At 41.9% G+C, this 16,140-nt stretch overlaps 1 protein-coding gene across 3 annotated transcripts in view; it reads left to right on the top strand.

The window, feature by feature from the left end:
* The window catches only part of LOC147582006 (uncharacterized), a 76,479-nt gene extending 60,773 nt beyond the window's left edge, over positions 1-15,706 (top strand). Inside the window, exons 5-6 of one of the 3 annotated variants that reach the window (XR_015250471.1) lie at positions 10,479-10,691; positions 14,903-15,706. The gene's annotated coding sequence lies outside the window, so the exon portion shown is untranslated. Of the gene's footprint in view, positions 1-5,143; positions 5,614-10,478; positions 11,162-14,902 lie in introns of those variants that run through there. The other 2 variants (XM_086705098.1, XM_086705099.1) reach the window with 2 other exon arrangements.
* The last annotated feature ends 434 nt before the right edge of the window (positions 15,707-16,140 follow it).

Below are 16,140 nucleotides of genomic sequence, written 5' to 3'. Positions count from 1 at the left end.
GAGCCAGCCCCATGGAAGTATTTTCCCGCCACTGTTATTTGTTATGCTAAGGATCTGGGGTGTCAGCGCTGGAAAGAACCCTGGGGTTCAACTGACCACAGTCTTTCCACCTGCCGCCAGCCTATGCTGCTGCTATGGTTGCTTTGGCTGTTTTTCATCAACACGAAGTTCTCTTAGCTTTGCGTGTAACAGACGCTGTAAATTAGTATTTGCTTTTCCAGATTAGAAGAGGCCGTTCTTAAGTGGAAAAACAGCGGCTCCTCCTGCAGGGTAATGAGGAAGAAGACACCTTTTAGGAGAAACTGGTCGGGGTATAGTAAAACTCTGAAGCACAGTACTCATCTTGGTATAACAAAATAATTATAACACGGCGGGGGGAGGGGGGTCTACATGCTATTAAATATATTATTGTTTTGGTATATTTTAACTGGTTAGGGAGGCTATATTTATGCTTCGTATCTTTCTTAAAAATTCTTCCTCTAAAATACTCCGAAGCACCAAAGTGGAAACATCTGGTATCAGGCACTATGCAAAAAATAACCTGTTACCTTTCAGCTATTTTTGATGGCAGCTGAGGTTATTTGGAATTGCTCTCCCTCACTGCCACCTGCTGGTCAAGGCCCAGTCCAACTTATGGTCCCAGGACCGCGGGGTTGGGCTTCTGAGGGCTCCCCAAAGGTTGCAAAAAGAGGCCCTCATTTCTTCCTATTAAGAAAATACATTGCCATTAAAATTTGTTTTATTTAAAAATTTTTTTAATGTTTTTATTTTTGGGACAGAGAGAGAGAGAGAGAGACAGAGCATGAGTGGGGAAGGGGCACAGAGAGAGAGGGAGACACAGAATCTGAAGCAGGCTCCAGGCTCTGAGCTGTCAGCACAGAGCCGAATGCGGGGCTTGAACCCAAGAGATCATGACCTGAGCTGAACTAAGGCCCTTAACTGACTGAGCCACCCAGGTGCCCCTATTGCCATTTAAATTTAAATCCAGGGCCAGGTCCTGGTTTTGTGAGACCTGTAGCTCATTCAATTTGAGGGACCCTCTTCAAGATGAAAGAATCCAAAATTACAAATACAAAATCAGATACAGAAGAGAGTATCTTAAAATGAGAAATGATCACAAGTTACAAATCTCAAAAAGTGGACAACTACTACAAACATCACACAATCCAGAAAAAGAAAGTATTTTTTTTATTAATTAACTGTCTCACACACTTCTCTAACACTTTTCCCCAACATGTAAACAATTATTTGTCTCTTCATAAAAAATGATTTTGTAATATTTTCTATGTGAGAGTAGAAAGATAATTCACATTTTCTTCCATCATGGCTCAATGACATTTGTTTACTACTGACAGTTGAGAAGAATTTTCCTCAGCTTCACAATTCATTTGTAATGTCATGTATACATTGAGGTTTGTGGTCAAATCTGGGGAAGTCTGTCATTCATATATCTGCTATATGATTTCAGGAAATTTTCTAGCTTGCTTATACAGTGTCTAATCTAAAAATTTTTAAATGGTTATTTATTTTTGAGAGAGAGACAGAGAGCACAAGCGAGGGAGGGGCAGAGAGAGAGGGAGACACAGAATCTGAAGCAGGCTCCAGGCTCCGAGCTGTCAGCACAGAGCCCGGCATGGGGCGTGAATTCACGAGTTCATGACCTGAGCCGAATTTGGATCCTCAATCGACTGAGCCGCCCAGGCACCCCAGTGCAGTGTCTAATTTAAAATACTGTTGCGGGGGGCGCCTGGGTGGCTCAGTCGGTTGAGCGTCCGACTTCGGCTCAGGTCACGATCTCGCGGTCCGTGGGTTCGAGCCCCGCGTCGGGCTCTGGGCTGATGGCTCAGAGCCTGGAGCCTGCTTCCGATTCTGTGTCTCCATCTCTCTCTGCCCCTCCCCCATTCATGCTCTGTCTCTCTCTGTCTCAAAAATAAATAAAATGTTAAAAAAAAAAAAAAATTAAAAAAAAAAAAAATACTGTTGCGGGCGCCTGTACGTCTCAGTCAATTAAGCATCTGATTTCGGCTCGGGTCATGATTTCACAGTTTGTGAATTTGAGCCCGGTGTCCAATTCTTTGCTGTCAGCATAGAGCCCACCTCAGATCCTCTGCCTTTCCTTTTGGGAGTATACTGTGATTTCTGATCTTTTCAGATGCCACTCTTTCATGACAAGTTAGCAAGAAATTTAAATATCTTTCCAATTTACATATGGTTCTGTTCCTCTTCATTCGTGGGATTGTTAAACGATCTGAAAACCTATATATTACTTCTATTTGAAATTTACCTTTTTCTCTTGATGGATTACTGCTTTTGGTATGATCTGAAAAGAATTTTTTGTCACAAGTTTGCTTCTCAATGTCAGACTAATTTCCATTGATTTCATTCTTCATAATAACCAGTTTTGTTTCATATTCTTCTGAATATTTAATCTGAATTTTCTTTCAAAAGAAAAACTATGTGAGGTGAGGGATATGTTAAGTAACTTTATTTATTGGGGCAATCATTTCACAACATCTACATATGTCAATCCATCACACTGTCTACCTTAAATTTATGTAGCTTTATCTGTCAATTACACCTCAATAAAGCTAGACAGTTTTTTTCTTCTGGTTCTTTAATAAATAAGAAGTCCAATGATATCTGTTGTGTCTTACTCATTTTACTGAAACTTTCCAAAACACTTTCCAAATTGCAAGTGACACGACATATTCCCCACTCAATTCCTCCTTAGCGGGATCCCAAAATTTCTTGCAGATGCTCTAATACCCTTGCAGCAGGGAAATGTGACAGACAGGAAGTTGGAGTGGAAAGGGACAGTGGGCTGTCTGCACCAACTGTGGTTAAAATAGTTTATCTTTGGGACGCCTGGGTGGCTCAGTCGGTTAAGTGTCCGACTTCAGCTCAGGTCACGATCTCGCGGTCCGTGAGTTCGAGCCCCGTGTCGGGCTCTGGGCTGATGGCTCAGAGCCTGGAGCCTGCTTCCCATTCTGTGTCTCCCTCTTTCTCTGCCCCTCCCCCGTTCATGCTCTGTCTCTCTCTGTCTCAAAAATAAATAAATGTTAAAAAAAATTTTAAAAAATAGTTTATCTTTGCAAATTGTATGTAAACGTATGCCCATGAGAGCACATTGCTGGGGCCCTTTGCAGGGTCACTGGGTCCACTGGAAATCTCCACACCTTACTGTAATTACTTCTGTTCCCAGGAAGTGCCACGGTGTGTGGACAGCTTTGTGTCACTTCCTGATTCTGTTCTGTGGTTCCTGTCTGTGCAGAAAACTGCTTTAATTTAGATCAGGTAGATGGAAAGTCATGCTAAAGTAGAGAAAATTCAGAAATAGGAAATATTTTTAAATACACATTTTAAGGTATAGGCTAGAAAATAAGAGACTGGTCTGGTTTTGTCCCTGAAACAACTTGATCTTGATTCATCTGTAAAGTGACTTTACTCGTCTGTAAAGTGAGAGTACTTGGGTATCTGCTGAACTAAATAACTAGATGATTTCTAAGATCCTTTATAACTCAAAAACTCTGTGAGCTTGATGTACATAAATACACATACACTGAGCTGTTTCTAAGAAGAGAACAAATCAGACCTTTTTCTCAAAAATGAACTTGCAGTAATTATTTATAATTAGGGGGATCATTTCTTATTTGTGTGCTACTAAGCTTGAACATTTTGGTTATAATAAGTGGTCTAAACATTTGCTTTAGTCACAATCTTAATATTATAGATTCTTCTGTTATAGTACACAATTTACTTATAGCCCAGTTCCATGGTGATTACTAGTGACTTATATTGTCCAATGAATGTTTTATATATATATATAAATAATAAATATATACATATATAGTATTAGCAGTACTAGCAAAACATCATTGTCTCATTAGACTTTCTTTTGTATTGTTGAAAAATAATGAAACTTCTAGGGGAAAATGTTGTTTTGAAAATAAATAAAAGTCTTTTGCTTTAATCGGCTTTGCATTCCCAAATTGTATTGTCTCTTAGAAAGATTGATGCTGTTTCCACCTCACCCAGCCAGTTTGCAAATCTTCAGATTTCTTCTTTCTTTTTTTTAAATTTAAATTTTAGTTAGTTAACATATAGTGCAATATTGGTTTGAGGATGAGAATTCAGTGATTCATCACTTACACACAACACCCAGTGCTCATCCCAACATGTGTCCTCCTTAATCCCCATCACCCATCTAGTCCATCTCCCACCCACCTCCCTCCATCAGCTCCGTTTGTTCTCTATTGTTAAGAATCTCATGTGGTTTGTTTCCCTCTCTTCTCCCCTCACCTTCCCATTATAATCATCTGTTTCGTTTCTTAAATTCCACATATGAGTAAAATCATATGGGATTTGTCTTCCTCTGATTGACTTATTTCGTTTAGCGAAGTACATTCTAGCTCCATCCGTGTCATTGCAAATGGCAATATTTCATTATTTTTGATGGCTGAGTAATATTCCTTATATATATATACTGCATCTTCTTTATCCATTCATCAGTCAATGGACGTTTGGGCTCTCTCCATAGTTTGGCTATTGTTGACAGTGCTGCTATAAACATCAGGGTGGGTGCAACCCTTTGAATCTATGTCTTTGTATCCTTTGGGTAAATACCTAATAGTGCAATTATTGGATTATAGGGTAGTTCTGGTTTCAGTTTTTTTGAGGAATCTCCATACTGTTCTCCAGAGTGGCTGCACCAGTTTGCATTTCCACCAACAGTGCAAGAGGGTTCCCCTTTCTCTGCATCCTTGCCAACACCTGTTCTTTCTTGAGTTGTTAATTTAAGCCATACTGACAGGTGTGAGGTGGTATCTCATCATGGTTTTGGTTTGTGTCTCCCTGATGATGAGTCATGTTAAGCATCTTTTCATGTGTCTGTTAGCCATCTGTATATCTTCTCTGGAGGAGTGTCTATTCATGTCTTCTGCCCATTTCTTAACTGGCTTGTTTGTTTTTTGGGTGTTGAGTTTGATAAGTTCTTTATAGATTTTGGATACAAAGGCTTTGGATTTCTGAAAGCAATGTTGGATTTCAGAATTTATTCTGAAATAGCCAAAATGTTGGATCCTTGATTTATTCTCTCCCAGAAGGTCCTGGGCTCATTGTGCAAATTCATTTCATCTCTCTCCAGCAACCTGCTTTGCACTCTAGAGATCTCTGGGAGTTGCAGTGCTGGGGTTCATTCCTTCTGATGCACCCTTTGCCCTCCTCCAATGCCACCTGGACAATGTATATCATATGATCAGATTATTTTCCTGAGGACAAGAAGGTGCACTGAAGCTTCCATCACCAGAGAGGATCAGCTAGAATAACTGAGCACCTCTGTTCAATGGACCTCTTATTTCAAGTTGACCTTGGTAAGTTCCCCATCACATAGGCAATCCAGTGCACACATGGTTCATAATGCCACATATTGGGGGAGGGACTTCTTGGCCCCTCAGGACACCTAATAGGCAACACATCTTGCTTCTCATGCATCCTGCTCAAATGTCTCCAAGGTGCTATTGATTTGGGAAGGAGTTCCTAGCATACAATGCTCACTCCTTCCTCCTCCCTTTCTCTCTGGAATCAATCTGCAGAAAGCAGGTGCTCTGTTCTGCAACTGGCCACCCAATGAAGGGTTTGCCCGGTGGGTGGAGACCTGTGGTTTCCTAGGGTGCTTTGTAGCTGTGTGGGTGAGTCTGCCTACTTCTTTCATTGTTATTAAGACATCTAGGGTTGTTGCCAATCTAAACCACATGCTCCCATTCAGCTTTTTACCTGTAATTAAGCCGTTAATTTTTGAATCTCCATCTGCTTGTTTCCTTTGTATTTCTCAGTTGGTTTAGGTATTGGGTGGGGAAAAATGGTGCTATTTATTGATTCCTTCAAACCTCCACACCATGTGCGAAGACACAGGGAACTACATTAATCAAGATAGAGTTCCTTCCCAAGGTGAGTGGACAGTCTAGAAACTATGAAGATGTAAAAATGACAAATTTGCATGGGTAACATTCACCCCAAACTGAGCAAGCCCAACTCTTTCCCCCTTTATCCACCAGCACGAGCTATTCTTCCTCTGGATGAGCCATCAGGGCTACTCCTGGGCATAACTGTGTATGTTGAAGCTAATGGTGTGGGCAGTGTTGCAAAATATTTTCTCTGTGTGTGTTAGAATGGGAGAAAATAGACAGGAGATGAGAGAAAAGGAGGAGGAAGCTAACTGGTGTGAGGAATAAGTTTAGGAATTCCCTGAGCCTGCACCAATGGGTTACTAAGGCATAAAGAATTAGAAAGCCATAGGATGTTCACACCCAAGTTTGGGTACACAAGATTAGGTAAATAAGATTAGGTAAGGCGGGGTAAAGGCCCCAGTAGGACAAGGTATATGTCCAGTAGGTATATGAGGTAAACAAGATTAGGTATTCAGGGTGGAAAGGCCCCCCCCTCCCCAACTTAGTACTATAGAAGAAAGCTGCTTTCCCAGGAAGGAATGACCAAATTAGGTAAACAGGTAAATAGGGCTATAGACAGTTGCCCAGAGTGGAGCTAATTAGCAAAAGATAGGTGCCCTGTTGACCCTGAGGTAGCATGCTCTCTTTCTTGTTCCCTAGGCCAGTTTAGGTAAACAGAGGTGGTGCCTCACATCTGCTCTAAACAACCTTTTGCCCTGTTTTGTTTTGTATTGACCCAAACCCCTAACACCACATATCTTCAAAACCCCCTTTCCCTGAGGCCCATGACTTAATGTTCCCGATTTCATTGTCTCTTTGTGCACATCCATCACCATGTTTGTAAGCCTTCTAATCCTAATAAAAATGGAGCAAGAACCCTTACTCGGGGCTCTTGTCTTCCCCCAGGCATTAGCCTCTCTCGAATTTTTAGTCCTGCGTCCCGCTTTCTTGCTGGACAAGAAAGAACTCCAGACCCAGAATCTACAACAAACTGGAACTATTTCAGGTTGATTCTGGTCCTGAACGTGTTTTAACTTGCCAGGGAGCAGTGGAGTACATTATCACATCTGTCTAGTCCTTTTCACGCAAGTCAGCAAACTTCATTTGAGCCTGTGTTCAGTGGCAGGTACATTTCACATTCTTCATCTTTGGGTTCAAGGTTTTTTCGTTAGACTGTGCTGGCATGCTTGGTGAAACTTCTGTTTTAGATCTACTGATCACTCCCTGAATTCCATATACAACTTTGCTTTTCCTGACTTTGCCCCTTTTCTAGATGTCATTCTGCTTATCTGGAATGGGCTTCTCCTAATCCCTGCCTTTTGGAATCCCTTTCCTACCTGCAAGCCCATCTGCCTTGATCATCCTAGCAATGTGAGATTTTGCTCTATGTGAGGAGGACGCTTTCTTTTCTCCACTTAAATCTGTTTCCTTAATGAGCTACCTGTTTGAACTTCATTTTCTTCTTGAAGTTTCTCTAGTGGGGCCCCTGAATTGTTTCTTTCATAGTTCTGTCGTGTAGGAGTCTACTAGTAAGTGATTTCATAGACACATAAGCGATCTCTTACACTTCTCAAAAGACACACCTATGGATTTCTATTTGATTCATTTGTTCAAGTGTTTTGTTTCAGCTCAGTTTACATACTCTTGCAGGGATGTTATTTTGCATCTCCTGAGATGCTTATTTAACAACCGGTGTTCAGTTAATGGCAGAAAAGAATGGACAAACCTCCTTCCTCCTCCAGCAAATTCTGGAGCAAATTCTGGCGCAAATTCTCCTCCAGCAAAGACACACGACAAAGAAATCTACTATGAGCCTCAAGTGCTCTATCGTGAAACTTCATAAGCATTCTACATCCTTCTCTGTAGTATATCCACATCTATTTTAACATAAAAATGTGATGAAATGCTTACATGTCATGAAAGACGTGTGATATTGAATTGCCGAGTCTCCATATTCTCTGATACACTGCTGCTCAGCCCTGTTGTTTATTCCAGGTTGAGAAGCACGGCTCAATAGATGTTCAACAAATATTTATTGGATGAATATATGATATCCAAATTGGACAATACTAACACTAGGTAATTCTTTCTGGAAATTTATTATTTTGGGTCACAGTCTTCCAAGGGAGCTCACCTTTGTAGGTGGGCAAATGGAGGCTCAGGCATGGAAATGAGCATCACATTATGCTACAAGTAAAGAGACTCTAACAGCCATGCCTCCAAGGGCCTGCAGGCCTACTCCGTTCTGTGAGGATTTGCAGCACTTTCCACCCTGGGCTGTTAGTACTTGAGCAATTCCACTCGACCACTGGACCATGAGCTCCTCCCTTGCAGGACTATGTCTTGATGCCCTCTGTGCACTCGGGGATGACGACATCCCCTCCCACACAGAGGGCTTCCAGGAAATGCTAGAATGAATAAGTGAAAATGTATAAAATGGGGTGCCTGGGTGGCTCAGTCGGTTGAGTGTCCGACTTCGGCTCAGGTCATGATTTTGTGTTCCATGAGTTCAAGCCCCGCGTCAGGCTCTGTGCTGACAGCTCAGAGCCTGGAGCCTGCTTCAGATTCTATGTCTCCTTCTCTCTCTGCCCCTCCCCCACTTGCACCCTGTCCCCCCCCCCTCAAAACATAAATAAACATCAAAAAACATTTTTTTAATGTATAAAATGTATTCTTGACTTTCCAGGCCTGTCTCCTAAGTAAGTCTTCTTTGTGACCTGTGCTAAAATAGTGCTCTTGATGATAAGTTTCATTGAAAGAAAACCTAATGTTTATATTGCATTGTGAACTCATTATTTCTCAAGACTTTCTCATTGTATTTTTACTGTATTGAAAATGTTCACTCAAGCAGATCTTCTTTACTTTGGCCAACATGACTGATTTCCTTTCAACTCTTCGAGAAACCCCCGTGTCCCAGGCCACAGTAATTGTTTCTGCTGGTCTCTGAGAAGGGGCACTTCCTGCTCTGCTGTTGCAGGAACACAACCTGCCTTGTGTCCTGTGGGGATGATCGTAATCTTACAGGTGTAAGAGTGAGTGAGTGTGAACTGGCTCCAGGTAGATATAATGAGAATCCATTGCTAACTATTTGATAGGCACAGAATGAAATTCTACAAGTTATACTGGTTTTTAAAAACAACTTTATTGAGATACAGTTCACATACCCTAAAATTCCCCTATTTAAAATATATGATTCCATGGCTTTCTGTGTATTCGTAGAGTTCTGCAACCATCACCCCCCCCCCCCCCCAGTTCTGGAACATTTTCATCACCCCGTAAAGAAACTTTGTATCCCCTATCCATCACTCCCTAACCTCTCCCCAGGAAACTAGCTGCACAATGAGAAAGCTCTGTTGCAATTACAAGAAGGTATTTTGTTTGAATACGAGCTAGTCAAGATTATCGTGTTTTCAAGTGACAGAAACCTGAATCATGCTGGCTTGGGCAAATGGGAGGATTTATTGTCTAACAGATTCCATGGACGCATTGAACAAGCAAACTATGGGAAGGCCATACATGCAGCTGGATCTTAGAAACATAGAATGAGGGACTTGAACACTTGCCAAGACTGTTCTTTCCTCTCTGCCCTTCTTTTCATGTGGTTATTTTTCCCAGTGCAAAGCACTTTCTTCTGCAAGGTGGGAGGCATGCACCATTTCCCTGCCTTACATTGTGTGACATCCACCACCAATGAAGCTAACTAATTCTGAAGCCTAAAGCCACCAACACAGACAGAATTCCCATGGAAGACAACAGGCCAGCCTTCAAAAGTCATTAATCTGTGGGATGGGTTTTCATCTGTGGGTGGTGCTGATATTGTGCTTCAAATTGGGTATAACTTATCAAACAGAAGCGCTGGTTGGTGATACCCAGCATCTGGGTTGCAAATTGAAGCTATAAACATCATAAAAATTAAGATGCATGTTTACTTCACACCATGTCCTTAAAATACAGTAACAATCATGATGCAGACATAAAGTATAATAAAATCTGTGTAAGAATAAAGTGAAAAACCAGGGTAAAATAAGCAAAGAATGTCAATGCAATCATATGATGGAGTTCTGGTCAATGACATGTAAGCGGAAGCAGTGGGTGCAACTTTGAGGGAGTGTCCTTCAAGGGCCATCGTTTCTCCTTCTCCTTCTCCTCTTTCCTTATTCTTGTTGGCTTGACTGAGCATATGAAGTCTGGAGCGGAAGCAGTTATCCTGGGTCATGAAGTGGGATCTGCCCATTGAGGATGGTGAGCTACAAGATAGAGCCTAGGTTCCTGATGACTGTGGAGCCATCAAACGAACCCAGGGTTACTGATGCTGACATTCATGTGAGACAGACAAAACCCCAACTTGTTGAAGGCACTGCTATTTTGGAATTTGTGCCATTTTTGGTCAAGCCTTGGGATGAATCATTGCAATGATATGTTTCCTATTGTGATAATTTCTCAATCTCAGGGGATTGCACTGGCAGGGTGGATAATAACATTTGCAGATAAAGCCTCAAAAAACCTACGTGCTTTCTATGTCCTCTTTCTCAGGAAGTCACTGGAGCAAACCAGTCAAGAGGAAGACATGGAATCCTGGGAACAGGGAGTCCAACACAGAAGAGAGGTTAAAGGAGTGTCTCCCATGGCGCTGATGGGAAGCTCTGGGACAAGAGCCCCGGAGAAGCCTGGAAGGCAGCCTGCCATGACTGGAGCAGAAGAGTGGAGGGAACCAGGAGAGATGATTCCAGGGGAAGAAGGGAACTGGTAGGATATCTCATGGGTTTGACTATCAGGAAGTTTTATGACTCTGGGGATAGTTCGGGAATGTATCTGTGGTTGTCACAGGTAAGTAAATGAAAAAAAATTAAATCAATTATAAACTAAAGAGGACACAAAAACTATAGGAGAAATAAAATAGAATTGCAGTATTCTGCAAGGCTCAGCAGTGACATGATCCTAATACAACAAACACACTGCTAACTTATGAAAAGTTTGTGAAGTCACTGTAACAACTGTACTGGATAGAAGGTAAGAATTATGTGTGTGCGCGTGCGCGCGTGTGTGTGTGTGTGTGTGTGTGTGTATGTGTCTATGTGCATAGGGAGAAGAGATTTAAGCCCCCATGTTCTACAATAAAAAAATCAACAGTGTCCAATATTTTTCTAAAAAATCAAGAAATAGAAACAGGAAAGTAAATACCAAAAAAACTAGCTAAGGAGTTGAAACTGGTTGCTTCTGAGGGATGCGGATCAAGGGTGGGGAGGGGTGCACCAGGGGAAAGATCTTTTGTCCTTACTATGTGACTCTTAAAACCATATATTCTATTACTTTGATACGAATAAAGATCAAATTAATGAAATAAAATGATTTGACTATATAATTCCTATGCTCTTTGGAGAGGTTGGATTGAATGTGAGAATGTTGGGAAAAAATAAGAAGGGAAGACATTATCAGAGAGGAATAATCTGCAAAATAAAATCCGAGTTTAAAATGATTTATGTAGCTTTGTCTGTTTTCTATCCATAAGAAAAAATAGTTTTATCCATTCATTCATCAACAAGTGTCTATTGAGGGCCTGGCATATGCCGCGGTTCATACTGAGTGCCAGGCCTCCAAGGATGAACATGGCAGAGTGCCCACCCCCCCAGAGTGTATACTCTAATTTTGGTGCTCCTTTCTCTGTTCACTACAAAGTAACTGTAGCATTGCTCTTTTCTCAGAGCCTACTTGGGCCAATCATTTTCCATATAGTAACCTAAATCTTCCCAATGACTCTGCAAAGGACGCTTTACAGATGAGGAAACTGATGCTCAGGAAGGTTAAATCACTTGCCTAATTTCATTGGAAGGCTGGAGTCAAGATCTGAGCCGGGGAGAGACTGATTTAACAACGAATCCTCCCATCACCTTCCCTGACATCCTTGGTGTGGTTAGTGAGGAAATCACCTTCCATCCATCCAGGGTCTGTTACACACCAGGCACTGGGCAAAGTGCTTTGCATATTTTACACTCATTTGTTTTGACCAATATCCAAGAAGACTTTTTCCTCCTTTGGTGCTGAAAATGCCAGTCACTTGCTCCCCTGGGCTTCCTTGCAGTAAGGGCACGTGGTCTATTCTCCATCAGTCAGACTTTGACTTAGGAGCCAGTGATGCCAGAGGAAAAGATGGGAGCGCTTCTTTGGCAGCAGGGAAATGTGCCCCTCAGATCACCCTTCAAGAGAATCTTGCTGTGAGGAGTACAGTTAGCAGACAGCCTCTGGCATCCACTGAGGCATTGATTCCATGTCTCTAACCAAGCAACTCCATTCAACAGAGGGGAAAAGGGGTGTACAGGGGGGCTGGGCTATTCCTCTCCCATGCAGGATCCTGAAACAGGCTCCTATTCCATCCGGCTGAGACTTTCGCAGCGGTCACTGCAGTCTTAGGTTCTTCTCACCCCATCCTCCCTCCCACCTGCTCTCTTTTCCTGAGTGTCAGACCTGCATCACCCTCTGAAGGCTCTCTCTGCCTACCCCTGCTCCCTCCCCTGTTGTTTTTCATGAGTATTTCCCTCATAAATATCTATGGGGAAATAGGTTCTATTTATGTAAATGGGTTAGAAAAAAGCTTAGGTTGGAAAGCCACCACCACGGGGCAAAAGCACCCGGGGTTAGCTAGCGAGATATTATAATGGAATCACGAGTAGCTTGTTATATCACCTGCAGGGAATTACTTTCCATCTGACACCAATGTACTATTGTATTTTGATCACAAACTCCGCTTGTCCCCTAGACCCTTTGCTTCTTACACACACAAGTTGATTACTCTCTGATTGTTTTCTTCACGTTCACCGTGCGTGTAAGGTCTTGAGCGCTCAATAAATATGGAGCTGAAACCCCTGTTTGGGGCTTTTGTCTCCTCGTAGACATCAGCCTCTCTCATATTCAATTCTGTGTCTGCTCTCTTCCTGGACAAGCGAGCACCCCAGACGCGCAGTATGCGACAAATATCTTTCACTTCCAATTCTGTCCTGGTGTGTGCTTCCTCCCTAGGGACATTAATGGACACACCCTCTCTGGAGGTGCTGGCAGATATGACAGCCAGAAAGGGATGATCTGGGGGCCATGGTGGCTCTGATGCTGGTAGCAGGAGCAGTTGCAGGATAGTTGGGTTTCCAGCATGGACATGTCAGCGGAGCAACCTGTGGCATCACTGCCCAGGGCAGCAGAGGTTTTCTCCGCACATCAGTAATGCAGTTTGGTTTCTGGCTATTGTTCCCAGAGGGTTAGCTGTGGGCTATCCATGAGTGAGCTGGGATTTGAATACGGGTCGGTTTAGCTCTGAAGCCCCATTTAAAAAATTTTTTTAAGTTTTTACTTGTGTTTAAGAGAGAAGGGGGGGGGGAGAGACAGAGAGAGGGAGGGAGGGAGGGAGAATGAGCAGGGGAGGGGCAGAGAGAGAAGGAGACACAGAATCCAAAGCAGGCTCCAGGCTCTGAGCTGTCAGCCCAACATGGAGCTCGAACCCAGGGACTGTGAGATCATGACCTGAGCCGAAGTTGGACACTCAACCGACCAAGCCACCCAGGTGCTCCTAAAGCCCCACTCTTAATAACTGTATTATGGTTCCCATTTTTCCAGTTCAAACGAATGTGATGATTTTATAGGTAACCTTAGTTGAAAATCTGATAGAAGACTCTGGCGATTGAGGAGACTGATTTCCCTAGAGAGTGTTTACTGACCAAATATTCATGAGGGGCAGCGTCACAATTCCTAGAGGACAAATTAGTACAAACATCACACTCACATTTTGTAACCTGATTATTCCTCGTTCTCTTTTTTGTGCCTAGAAGGGCACAGGATGAGTGCTCAATGGCATTCCCTTAAATTTTCATACCCACTTAACCAATATGTGGGCATATTGGTTGGGGGCAATGCTAGTTCTCTAATGAATAAACCCCAGCATTTCAGTGGCTTAATCACATATACCAGTTCAAGGTTGGTGTTCCCAGTCAATGGACTAGTTTTCCACCTTGTAATGAGTCAAGGACCTAGGCCCCCCTCCTCTTGTGGCTCAGTCTTTCCCTGGGGCCTCATTATCACAAGCAGAAGAGGAGAGAAGGGGAGAGGGCAGCACGTTTCAACCTCCTTGTCTGGCAGTGACACATGTCACTTGGTCACATTCCACTGATGAGAACCAGTCACACAAGACCCCGTGGAGATGCCAGAGAGCTGAGAAGTGCAGCCTCTGGCTAGCAGCTCCTTTCCAGTAACAACACTATCCTACGGACAGCGGAGGACAGACAGGAATGTCTGGTAGATAGCCAACCTTCTCTGCCATGGAGAGCTTCCGCTTTGCTTCCATTCAAGGAAAGAAACTTAGTCGTCCAAAGTGGAGAGAGGCAGGCAACGAGTACTCTGTTTCTTCACAGGGACAAGTTGAAGTCAGCTAATCTCAAGTAAAATCCAGTGCCTTGAAGACTTTGGCTAAAGCAAAGCCAAAGATCATCAGCTTCTTAGAGAACTTCATTACTTTTTTCATTTTGTTAGGGACGTGTAAACTCTCTCTTCTCATGTTTTCTAGGTAGGGAATCTGTTTATTGAATACTATCATAAACAAAGCAACCTCAATATCCATCAAAAGGGGAATGGTTAAGTAAATGATATATAACCATCCTATGAAATAACATATGGCCATTTAAAGTCACATTGCAGAAGACTGTTTATGGACAGGAGAAAATATTCTCAATGTATTAGGCAAAAAGAAGCAAATAATCAAAGATAATTAAATAACTACTAATCAATTATTAATTAAAATGTAAAGGACTAACAGAACTATACATTTTCTGTATATGGCATACTCTCTCTGTGTGTGTGTGTATATATGTATTTATGTGTATATATATATATTTATATGTATATATACATGTATGTGTGTATCCATGCTGTAATAGATTGCATTATTGTTCAAAACCCTTCCTGCCTCTTTTGTACAGACTTTGCCCCACTGAGGTCGGCTTGACCACTGTATTTGCTGAGTGTGATCGGAAGAAATGTGGTTTTCCATGAGACCCACAGATAGACGCTGCTCCTTCAGCCTGAGTCCCAGATTCCTGATGATGGGAAGCCGCCGCAGCCGACCCACCATGGACATGTGATGTGAGGGAGTAATAAACATTTGTCATTGTAAAACATGAACTTGGCTTATATGAAGCAGCACAGACCCTTTTCAAAAAACCATGAGCATAATTGAGAGCTTGAAGTGACATGAAGGACTTTCTTCTTATTTTGGCTCTTCAAAGAAAATCATTTCTGTTTTTTGTTAGGCCAGAAGATCTTCATTATTCCATAAAAGTATTATCTTCTAGTAGAGATTCTTGTCTTCTGATAAAAATAGTCTCAATATGCTCAGACTGACCTTGACGTGTTCATGCTCCAAGTAATAGGGAAAGAAGAAAGAAGCAGTGGGCAATGCCATAATGGGCTTCATTCACTTCCATGTAAAATAAGAATGCAAATGGCATTTGGAGGTCAAAGAAGAGATAATGACAAAAATGAAAAGACCATGCCCTTTGAAATTAAATTAAAGCCAGGCAGATTGTAAATACAGAATGTGAGGCAGCAGCAGAGAATTATATATAATAGATGCATTCACAGAGCAGGTCAAACTGAATGGTGCTGATATCAGCTATACAGTAACATATTCTGTATGTAATTAGTAAAAGTTATATAATGACAGTAGTTAAATACCAATGAAATTCAATGGAGAGCAAGCTAATTAAAAGTTCATATAAGCATTCTATTTGACTTATGGTATTTGGGAATGAAATTAAAAGCAACTTCATAATTAACCTTCTAAGGGAACAATAATTCAAACTACACTTACAAGCTACATAGGAAAGGACCAGGAATCATGATACATTTTCCCACAATGCGCCACAGAGGGACAGAATGGTAAATCAGAAAAATTACTGCAAATACAACCAAAATATTATTATCCCTTTGTAGAGGGTAAGGGGAAAAAAACCTTTGATGAAATTTTCATTGGCATACTGACGCCATTCTTCTCTCTGCAGTTGGAAAAAATTCAGAATATATTGGAGAGTGCCTAGAAAAGGCAATTAACATGAGCTCAGGATGGAGAGGCTATTGATGTAATGGTCAAATGAGTACTTACCTACAATATGCTTAGCATGAGGTCAAATATTATGAAGGAATATACAAATAATAATGC

The sequence above is a fragment of the Puma concolor genome, chromosome B1 (genome assembly GCF_028749965.1).
Source record: "Puma concolor isolate L17-30 chromosome B1, mPumCon1.1.hap2, whole genome shotgun sequence".
NCBI classification, from domain to species: domain Eukaryota; kingdom Metazoa; phylum Chordata; class Mammalia; order Carnivora; family Felidae; genus Puma; species Puma concolor.
The sequence above is the reverse complement of the archived record's forward strand: the minus strand, read 5'-3'. Positions and strand labels throughout refer to the sequence as shown.